General features: G+C 29.1%; 1 protein-coding gene across 5 annotated transcripts in view; it reads left to right on the forward strand.

The window, feature by feature from the left end:
* Positions 1-12,176, forward strand: part of LOC129237086 (ras-related protein Ral-a) — a 92,448-nt gene that overhangs the window by 39,065 nt on the left and 41,207 nt on the right. The window lies entirely within an intron of this gene.

Below are 12,176 nucleotides of genomic sequence, written 5' to 3' on the forward strand. Positions count from 1 at the left end.
AATTTATGTGTTGATTGAGTATAGCAATAAATACATTTGGGCAATTGAGGTAAATTTATTATCACCTAAACAATTAGTTAATGAGATTTATATTGACTTAAATGGCAATTCATTATTTTGTGATGCTTGAACTTTTATTTATTTATTTTCGACTTTTGAATATAATTTTTATTAGGATGTGCCTAGGCGTCTTGATTTTGTGAATTTAGATATTTTAAAAATTCCATCTCCAACCAAAAATTAAAAATTTAATTAAAAGTCCTAAAAAAAGTTAAATTAAAAATATTAAAAAAATATAATAAAAACGGCAAATAAAGAAATTAAAGGTAAAATAATTTTTTTTATTTAAAAAAAATAAAAAAAATTTATTGGTCTATGGATAAGTTCGTGCGGTTTTACAACAGATGGCGTAACTTGATTATTATTCCATCGATCCACATTTCCAAACATTCATTGGAGAGCTACTGTCGTAAGGCACAAACGTCAGTATAAGTTTTTTATTTGAAGCGTAAACAACAATATTTTTACCACACTTGAAAATGTCGAATTTCGTGCCAAATAATGTGTTTTTGCGGGGAATTCTTTAATATGAAGAAAAAAGCAGCCGAAAGTCATCGTATCTTGGTGGAAGTTTATGGTGAGCATGCTCTAGCTGAGCGAACGTGCCAGAAGTGGTTTGCACGCTTTAAAAGTGGTGATTTTGGCCGCGCCGCCAAAGTTCATGGATACCGAATTGGAGGAATTGCTCGATCAAGATCCGGCTCAAACGCAAGAAGAGGTTGCAAAAACTTTGGGAGTTGATCAATCAACTATTTCCAAACGTTTAAAAGCCATGGGAATGATCCGAAATTCAAATTTCGAAAAAAACCGCACGAACTTATTCATAGACCTATTAAAATATAAAAAAAAAATAAAATAAAATAATAATAAAAATTAAAAAAAAACACAATTAAAAAAAAATTAAAAAAAATTAAAAAAAAAAAATTAACAAAAAAATTAAAAAAAGGAATTTAAAAAAATTAAAAAAAAAATAAAAATTAAATTTAAAAAAAAATTTAACAAAATTTAAAAAAATTAAAAAAAAAAACTTAAAAATATTAAAGAGATAAAAAAAATTTATAAGATTAAATAAAAAAACTAAAATATTAAAAAGATAAAAAATAGGAATATTGAAAAATAGGAATATTAAAGAGATGAAAAACTGAAAAAATAATAAAAAGATAAAAAACTGAGGAAAAAAAATATTAGAAAGACTAAATGAAAAAAAAAAATAAAAATATATTAAAACTAAAAAATGAAGAATATTAAAAATTCCATCTCCATAAAAAAAAATTAAATTAAAAATTCTATTAAAATAGAATTAAAAATATTAAAATGATATAATAAAAAGGGCAATCAAAAAAATCAATGATAAAGTAAATAAATTAAAAATTAAATAAATTAAAAATTAAATAAATTGAAAACTAATTGAATTGAAAACTATTTAGATTAAAAATTAAAAAGATAACAAAATAAAAAAATAAATTATTGTATAAAAAATAAAAAAATAAATTAAAAAGAAAAAAAATATATATAATCATTTAAATTTATTTTTATCTAAAAAATTAGTTAATGAGATTTATATTGACTTAAATGACAACTCATTTATTTGTGATTATTGAGCTCTTATTTATTTATTTTTTGACTTTTGAATATAATTTTTAATAGGTTGTGCCTAGGCGTCTTGATTTTGTGAATTTAAATATTTTGTATTTATAAGAAAATATATTTACCCGATAAAACCCCTAAAAAACGCTTTAAATGTGTCTCAAGTCAGAAAGATCATTTGGGCAATCCAAAACTTCAGCATTCACTATTTGAGATTTTTGCTGGTACCCTGCAAAAAAATATACTCGCAAAATATATTTTTCTCCAACAAAGTGGAGTATCGAAAGCGCAACATCATACTTTCAAAACTGAAAGGTCTTTAATTTTCTGAAAAAAAAAAAAATAAAGAAAAACAAAAAAAAAAAATAGATAATAAAAACAAAAAAATAAAATAAAACAAGAAACAAAAAAAATCATGCAAGGGTGTACAATTTTAAGTACAATACTTTATTTGTTAAACAAGACTTCGGAGATGAATAACGCCTTAGAAGCAAACGTAGCAATCGTCGAGCACTTTACAACAATAAAATCGCGTATAAATATCAAATGTCAAAGTTATGCCAAAAAATGCATCGTTGTCGTTGGTTATTTAGACTCATTCCCCAGAAAAATTAAGGGGAATACTTTAATAAATACAATAACATTTTGATGGTTCTTGAGGTAGTCAAAATTTGTTTTTGTTTCGAGATACTCTCTTTATAAGCTTTCAAATTAGGGGTGGTTTCTCCAACTTCTTTGATTTGTTTTTGTTTTTTAATATTTACTATATTTTCCAAGTTAACATTTTTTTTTTGTTATTTTAATGTTTAATACATATATTGCTCATGCTTTAAACAGAACCACATACAGTCAAACCTGTTTTGGTGCAGTAGATAGGGGCCGTCCGAAAATACTTCTTAGCTACAATTTATAATTTTTACGAAGTTTTGAAGAACGCATTATGCAAAAACATTGACAAAAAAAAAAAATTTTTTTTTTGTATTTTAAATTTCTTATTCTCTTATTTTAAATTTTCTTATTTTAAAATAAACTTTTTTTAATATAAAAATTCTACCCATAAAATAAAAAAAGCGATGTCTTCAAACTAAATAAAAAAAAACGTTCAAGAAAATTTTTGTGCCTTAATTTTAAGCATTGTAACATAAACAAAAACATAAACATATTCGAAAAAAATACCCTCAGAAGAGACAAGTGAGAAAATGTGGATCATCGCCATAGTTCTTGTTTTTGTGATTGTAGTAGCACAAATATTCCCCATACGCGTTTCCCCATTCCCCATGCAGCCGAGGTGTAGTACTTAACATAGAACCGACTGTCGTGGGCACGACACCATTCGTAATTGGCTTCGATTATTTCATTTAAGGGTGTATTTATGTATGTCTAAAATTTAACTTAATTTTAGGATTATAAGAAAAATAAAATAAAAAATAACTATATCTTCAATCTCACTACAAAATCAATCCTAACTTTACTGTCGATATGTATATATGTATGTACATATACACCTCGAAGGTCGATCATTTCAAATTATTACGCAGAGCAGCAAGTACCGAAGTTGATTAATGCAATTCCGGTAAAATTTATATCTGTAGGCACAAAATTTCATGAGCCATGTTACGGCGTACCCAAGAATATTCAGATTAAATGGTTCAAAATTTCGATTAATATTTTGTCTATTTTTTTTCAAATTTTGGGTAAAATTTGAAAGTTTAGTTTGTATGGCTTTGGCTGCAGCCTGAAAAGTATTATACAAAAACAAAAAAAATTTAACTATAAAAAAATTGTAAATATGCAAAAAAACAAAAAAAAAGAAAAAACAGAAAAACTTAATTAGAAAAAAGTTCCAAGTATGCACAAAAAAAAAAAAAATAATCGCCATGCACTAAGTTATGCTCTCCCCTGCACATACAAGTATATTGGCCATATCTAGACATCTGTGTTACATATAAAGTTCGGTTGCGTCCGCACTTAGAAAATTCTATATTTTATTAATAGTTTTTTTTTTACTTTCTGCGTATAAAAACTTTATTGCTGCATACTATAAAATAAAACATTGTATCGGCCTGCGCAGCCAGCATTTGTAGCCGTTGCAGCGTTAGCGTCAGCGTCACTTGCAATTATGCGTGACCAACTTTCTAAGTGTTGTTTTATTGCGAGTATATTTTTATGTTCAGTTTTTTTGCTCTTCAGCTACAGCGCTGTAGTACCGTTGCTTTGGCTTTGTTTTTAACTTTGATTCGTGTCTTTAGTCTCAGCGGTTTTTTTCTAATATTTATTTTTATTTTTATATGATTGTTTCAAGTTTTCACATGCATTATTTCTCATTGCATTCGGAATCATACATTGCTGTAGTTTTTATTGCATCGCTTTTGTATTTGTTGTTTTGAATTGCTTTGTCTTAAAAATTGTATGCATTAACATTTTTGTTTTACTCCGTTTTTTTGTTTTAATTTACACATGAACTAATTTTCGCTTTAAGATTAGCAACAAATCTCAGATATTTTGCAGTGACTTTCTGTGGCTGATTTTTATCTTAGACTCTTCATTTGTCTGCTTTGCGTCGCGTAACATTTTTCTGTATCAGTGTAGTTGTAGTTCTTGAGGCACTGGAATGTTGGTGCTGATGCTGTGCTTGTTGTTGTTTGCTGTGCCAGTAATGGAATTTTGCTGCAATTAGTCTTCACTTTTATTATGCGCTATTTCATATGCATACTTTTCCATGTGCATGTGCAGGGCGATCCGAATGAACGGTGGGGAAGGGTTGTTCAGGGGCTGGGTGTATTTTAAGAATGATGAAGGCACATTGCACAGGTGGGAGGTGTAGAGCAAAAACAACAAGAGAAAGGATTTTGTATTGGCTTTTAGAGTAATTTAAACACAATTGGAGAATTTAGAGACCAATGAAATGGAAAAAAATCTGATGATATCTGCTTAGTTGAAAATTACAGAAAAAATATAGAAAAAATACTATTGCAACCTTTTTAATGATTTTTGATTTGTTAGAAACGGTAAACGTTCTGATTAATTGTGGCAATTAATTAATTGATACAGCATAACTTCATGCAAATGACCGTCTCAGCGACTGGTCCTATTCTGGCAGCGCAATTTCGGAGCACAGTTCTAATGGTTTCGGCCCCTGTTTCAGCAAACGTGCGAAAAACATAGTGTAAAGTTTTACTTGGCTGCCCCCTACGTAAGCATAATCGTGGGCATGAACGCCAGCGGCCATTTTGACAAAGGGACATTCTTGAAGCTATTGCTGAACCAAGCGTTTTCACCTTTAACTGAGTTCTTCCTTTATTTTCTTTGTAAGCTATTTAATAGATATTTCATTTAACTAAATTCATGGACTAAAATTCTAACAGCCATTTTCGACAAAAATAAAATAAAAATTTTAAACTGGAAAATAAATAACAAAAAAAAAAAACAAATACAAGAAAAAATTAAAAAAAAAAAATTTTTTTAATTAAAAAAAAATTAAAGGAAAATTAAAAACAAATAAAAAAAACTAAAACAAAACTAAAAAAAAAAATATAAAAAATTTAATTAGAAAAAAAATACAAAAAACTAAATTTATTACAAAATCCAAAAAACAAACCTAATTATAATAGCTTAAAATTATATAAAATTAGATAGTAAAGTATAAAATTAGAAAAAAAAATTAGAAAAAAAAAATTAGAAAAAAAAAATTATAAAAAAAAAATTATAAAAAAATAAATTCAAAAATATTTGGCGGCAATTTAATTTTTCAAACAAAAAAAAAATTTAAAAGGAAAAAAAAAGTTTAAAAGTAAAAAAAAATTAAAAATGGATCTTTTAAATTTTTTTCTCTCCTTTTTTTTACATTTTTTTCCTTTTTTTAATTTTTCTTTTTTTTTTTTACTTTTTTTAAATTTTTTTTTTACTTTTTTAAATTTTTTTTACTTTTTTTAAATTTTTTTTTTAATATGTTTTTTAATTTTTTTTTTAATTTGTTTTTTAATTTTTTTTTTTTTATTTTTTGAAAAATTAAATTTCAGCCCGATCTACTCTTTATTTTTTTATAATTTTTTTCTAATTTTATATTTTATTATCTAATTATTTTTATTTTCTATAATACAAATTAAAAAAAAGAAAAAAATTAAAAAACAAAAAAAAAACTATAAAAAAGAAAACAATTAAAAAAAAGAAACGAGTGGAAACTACTTGCGTTACGACCAGACAAATCTGACCATCCTACAATCTGAAACAGACAAAAACCCTTATAAGTCTTTCGAAACACGAACTAAGGCATATAATATCTCTTATCACCGGCCACTGCCTTTTGGGCACTCACGCACGTCGGCTCGGGGTTCCTCAAAACGACCTGTGCAGATACTGCGAGGACGAAGATGAGGAAGTATCGAGCAGACATTTGCTGTGCAGTTGTCCCGGTCTAGCCAGAAGTCGACTCGCTCTTCTAGGCTCTCCAACAATTGACAATCTTTCAGTCGAATCGAATCTCTCATCAAATTCTCCAAACGAATTAATATCTTTGACCAAAATCTATAATAAAAATCTCGGTTAGGTGGGGAAATCATACAAGATAATGAGCTCTAGGGCAACACAACGGACCCAACTTGCGGTTTATGTGGCACTCCGATGCGGGGTCACCCTTAAACCAACCAACCAAATAAATAAAAAAAAGAAAAAGAAAAAAATAAAAAAAAAAATTAAAAAAAAACCGGAATTAGATATAAAAACGAAATGGAATACAAAAAAAGAATAAAAAAAAGAATAAAATAAAAATAAATAAAATAAGAACAGGAATAAAAAATAAAGAAATCAGTCAAAAATGTATGTATCTGTCGTGTCCTAATTACAAGTTTTTTATTTAGAATTCTTCTCAGACTGATGTGACTAATGTTGAGTTTCTGAGACCAGCGTCGATTCGACCTTATCAGTTTTATGCTTATTGTCGGTAGTTTGCGCGGTTGAGCTAACCGAGAGTATAGATTATTTTGTCAATATACAGGCCAAGCTTTCTTCACAAATTTACGTACATACATTTGTTGCTGTTGGTGTAGCATTAACCTTTCGAATTTCTTTCTTTTAAATTCGCATTAAATTTTTTTTTTTCAAATCTATTTTGTGCCACAGGGTTATGTCTGGCACTGATATTCTGCCACTTTTTTGAGCGCATATTTTTTTAATACATATTTGTTCGTATTTCCAACGGGATTGTGAATATACAGTTAATATTTCTGGTCAATCGGAAAAGACTTGTAAAATGAAGTTTCGTGAAAAACACGTTTACATTTTTTTAGTATAATATTTTCTAACTAGTATTTATTTGTTAGTATAATTTGGAGTATTTTTAATTTTTTTTTCACCTTAACCCTTTGCGTATGCGTCATTATAAAGGTATTAAAGTATCTTTTACGCACCAGAAAAAAAGGAAGAATTTTCGAAATTTCTACAGTGGTCTAACCCTCCTTAAACAGCTGAAAAAAATATCGTTAACAATAACCAGTGCTCATAACAGAAAACCAATAAAAATAGCCAACGACCCTCCATTTACCAACAAATTTTTGTTTTACATTTGCACATCTGTTGAATGGAACCCCCATTTGTTGCTACACTTCGCTCTCCAAATTGCTACATATTTTGTTCCGTTTCTTCTGATTCGCCATTGCTCTACCTGAGTGACTGAGCGATGACATTCGTATAACACCACCACTCTCACTATCAACAGTATCATCACTATCACCAAGAACATAAAACTAGGTGGCGAAAGCCATCTGTTAATATTGTCACTTTTGTTTATTCTATTGCCTCCCTATGCGATGTGTCTGTATGTACATATGTCTGCCTGTTGTCCCAATTCGCTAAATCTGCGGCGACCCCAACTGTCTGTTACTCATAGGTATGTACCGTACGATACTCTTTCGTCAACATTTAATTCATTCAAGTGACCTACAGTTGGCTTACTGATATGCATTGTTGTTAGTGCGATTGGTGTGGAAATGTTTGTTAGTGAATTGTTTTTGTTTTTGAATGGAATGCGACTTCCAACTCTTCATGTACTCATTTGCTGCTATGCTAATACTGTTTGCCCATTTGTATTGTTCAATTATTTTGTATGTGCGTGTGCGTGTAGGTGTGTGCCGGTTTGTTGTTTTATTATTACTGTTGATATAGTGACAGTCAGTGGATTTTGCGAGCGGCTTATATTTATTTGCCTATTGGAATGGTTGCGCCATGTAAAACTTTTTCGTTTTTTATTTGCTTAGCCTTTTGTCGCATATTTACCGATATTAAGTGAGTTTGATGTTTTAATTTACATACACACATATATACATATGTGCATATTTTGTACTGTAAAACAAATAATGAGACCTCTGTTCTAATTTTCATTCCAGCTCTATTTTTAGACCGTTTTCAATGTCATTTACTTTTTTTATATTTTCTTATATACACACGCACAAACACAAACTTGTTTGAAATTGTAAATGAATACCCATTTCGAGCGCGTTTCCAAATTAAATTAAACTTTAAACGTTAGATTACAGTCGAAGCTATTATTATAAGTACATACATACACATATATGTGTAAATTTTTGTAAATTTGCGGCATTGTTTTTCAAATGAGAATGTTGTAGGTATGTACTTAGAATAATATGAGCTTCCAGTAGATATCGGTGGTCTAATAGCCTCGGGTGACTAGAAACGACAATCGGTTCTACGCTACAAACATTCCCCTTATATGTATGGGGAATGATTATGCTGCTACAACAACAACAGCAACATCTAGAAATGTGTTTCTGGTTACATAGGAGTAACATAACATAGCCATAGTAACATCCGGACCACTGTTCAACTTGTAAACGAGGCAAATAATGGAATGTTTATATGCGATGGGAGGAGTCTTCGGAAAGTCTTAGGTGGCGATAGATATATTTCTTGTTGTGAGCGATGACGAGAAAAAGAACAACAAATTTTTATGTATTTGTATTTTTTGTTTTTCGCTATTTATTTTTGAATTATTTTGTTTTTTTTTTGGTCTTTTCTGATTTATTTTTTGTTCTTTTATGTTTTTGTTTTTTTCTTTCTTTGTTTTCTATTGTCTTTTTGTAGTTTTTTTTTGATCTTTTTTCTGTGATTTTTGTTCATATGTGGTTTTTTCTTTTTTTGGTTTTTGGCTTTGTGTGTTATTTTTTTATTGTTTTGTTTTTTATTTTTTGTTTTTTTATATTTTTGTTTTTTTTTCTTCTTTTTATTTGTCTTTTTGTGTTTCTTTTGCTATTTATTTTTATTTGTTTTTTTTTTGTTGTTATTTATTTTTGTTGTTTGTTATTTATTTTTGGTGAATTTTTGTAGTTTTTTTGTTCCTTTTTTCTGAGTTTTTTGTTCATTTATGGTTTTTCTTTTTTTGGTTTCTTGTCTTTGTGTGTTATTTTTTTATATTTTTGTTGTTATTTTTTGTTCTATTATGTGTTTCTTTTTTGAATATTTTTGCTTTTTATGTATTTTTTTGCTATTTATTTTTCTATTTTTATTTATTGTTGGCTTTTGTTTTTGAATTTTTGTTGTTGTTTTGATCTGTTTATTTTAATTTTATTTTTCGTTCTTTTTTGTTTTTGGTTTTGCGTTTTTTCTTCTTTTTTTGTGGTTTTGTGTGTGTTTTTCTTGCTATTTATATTTGGTTTTTTGCTATTTATTTTGGTTTTTTTTTCTTTTTATTTTCATTGAATTTTTTGGTTCTTTTTTAGTTGTTTTTTGTTAATTTATGGTTTTGTCCTTTTTTGTCTTTTACTATTTATTTTTGTTTTTATTTTTTGTTGTTTATTTTTGTTCTTTTATTTATTTGTTTTTTCAATATTTTTGTTGTTTTTTCTCTTTTATGCATTTTTTTCGCTATATATTTATTTTTTGTTTTGTTATTTACTTTTGGTAAATTTTTGTTGTTGTTTTCTGTTTGCTTTTTATTTTCATTTTAGTTTTTGGTTCTTTTTCCGTCGTTAATTTATGGTTGTTTTTTTTGTCTTTGTGTTTTTTACTTTTTTTTTGCATTTTTTGTTGTTGATTTTTGTTCTTTTAATTATTTGGTTTTTGCTGTTTTTGTTATTTATTTTTCGTGAATTTTGGTTTGTTTTTGTGTTTTATTGGTCTGCTTACGTTTATTTAATTGTTGGTTTTTTTTTTGTTAAATTTTTGTTGTTTTTTGTGCATTTATACTTTTTTGTTTTTTGTTTTTTGTCTTTGTTTGTGTTTTTGGTATTTAGTTTGGCTTTTTTGCTACTTATTTTGCTAAACTTGTTTTTTTTTTGTTTTGTTGTTTTTGTTTTTCGGCTCTGTTTATACATATTTTTGTTTTTGTTCTTTGCTTTTCTTTTTGTTTTTTTTCTTTCGGTTTTTTTCTTTTTTTTTCTTTTTTTCTGTTGTTTTTGTTTTCTTGTCTTCTGTTGTTTTTTTCTTCTTTTCTTCTGTTCGTTTTTTGTTTCCTTCTGTTTTTTTGTGAAGATTTTATCCTCACGTGACAAATTTGTCCCAAATTTTTTCTGACAGAACTCCTCAGTCCTCATAACTTATACAAGTACAAGTAACACTGCAGCAGCATTTGTATTGCTCGGAGAATCACAGATAAATAAAAGGGGATTTTTTCTCCATTTCAGAAAATTTGTAATACTCAAACGGTGTTTAAAGCTTATTTACTATGTCTACTGAACAACAAATTCATCATGTGGAACTAAAATTTTATTGCTGCCATATTTTTTTATTTTTATTTTTCAAATGAACGTCAAATGCAGAATATTAACCTCATTTTTAGTTGAGCATCATGGGAGTGCATTAGTTTTAATCTTCTTCATATCAAATTGAGAAATCAGATTTTTTCAAAACCTTCAAAACTGTGTTTACAGGGCAAAGTGAAAAACGCCTGAGAACTCAATTTTACTGACATGTATATATACATACGTATGTATGTGTCATACTTTTCCTATAAAGTTGTAATTATCTACTATTATCTTGAAGTATTCTCATTCTTACTTTTTTCCATCCGTTGTACTTGTGCTAAATACAACTCATTGTGTTTTGCATATTTTTCACGATCCGTGTCGTTGCCGCCAATCCATTGCCAATAATGTATTTTAATACACGCAATTGCAGGCCGTCTGTTCTTACCTAATCGTTTACCTTTTTTGTTATTCGGCACTTTTAGAGATGTGTGTACGCGTTGAAGGCATCTCTCATTTCATAGTTTTGGTTTTTTGCTTGCTTTACTAAACAAATCTTTTGTATGTCATATTTATATATGTATGTTTGTATGTATGTATGTATGTATGTATGTATGTATGTATGTATGTACACAGTAACTGAGTAACCGCAAAATCCGTATTTGGTATTCGTGATGTTTTTTTGGAGCGAAGCATTGTCAACTCGCATGCGGTTTACGTAATTGGTCTAGAAAAAGTAGGAGAAGCAGCTTTAAGGTGAAACTTGTATTTGATATCTCAACTTGGGGATTTCAAAATACAAATACGAAAGCGCTGATCAATGAAAAGCATTTAATCTCATATGAATTACTTTGGCTAGAATGTGATTTGGTTTAGATCGCTGCGATCTTCGCAAAGCTATTTGAAGGACGCGTATGTGGTTTAAAAAAAAGGGGAATGTATTGAGAATCAAATTTACTCTGCATGGTGGGATCATCTAGCAACGCCAGGGTTGATCCTTCACTGATGCACCTACCTTTCGAAGTGAAGTATTTTGTATGGTAAAAATAAGTCCATTATTTTTCCAATAGGTGGTTTTAGTCTCAGATAAGTCTCGTGTTGTAAAGGGTGATTAAATTTCAAGGGCCGATGTTGAATGTGAACCACACCTAAACGTCAACGACACCGTTGGACTTCTTTGTTTAAGGTTATTTGAAAGAAAAAGTGTACGTCGATAAGCCAGCAACAATTCAAGAGCTAAAGGTTGAGATAATTCGGCACATTAACGGCATAAAACCTCAATTATGCCTCAGCGTCATCGAATATTTGCACCACCGAATGGAGGTGTGCCGCCGTGGCCGCGGCGGTTATTTGTCCGATATTTTGTTTTATACGTAATTGAGCCATACCAATATTAACATAATAAAGAGAAATGATAATAATTTCCTAAAAAAATTGTATTTTATTGAAAATCAACACCGGTCCTTGAAACTTAACCGCCCTTTATAAGTGCGATCGGTTAACTCTAAATGACGGTTTCGTACTACGAAAACTTCTGTGTGCACTGCTCAACATGTTTTCATGCCTAACTCGACTGTGTACAGTTCTTTTACCAGATTGATGATTTTAACAGGTATTATTCCTGGCTCGTTCGATGGCTCGTTCCAATATGTGCCGCGTTATTTCGGCAGCTTTACAACGAATGTTGGCCTCGAGTTCGTCTAAAGTGGTTGGCGCAGTTAGCGTAGACAAAGAACTTGCCTCAGCTCGAGAAAAAACAATGGAGGGTTGTCGTCCAGTCGCTAGATTACGGCGGCCTTTTGATGAACGCTCGCCGTTTGAAGGCCCAGCTGTCAA

This window comes from Anastrepha obliqua, chromosome 2 (genome assembly GCF_027943255.1).
Source record: "Anastrepha obliqua isolate idAnaObli1 chromosome 2, idAnaObli1_1.0, whole genome shotgun sequence".
Taxonomy (NCBI): Eukaryota; Metazoa; Arthropoda; class Insecta; order Diptera; family Tephritidae; genus Anastrepha; species Anastrepha obliqua.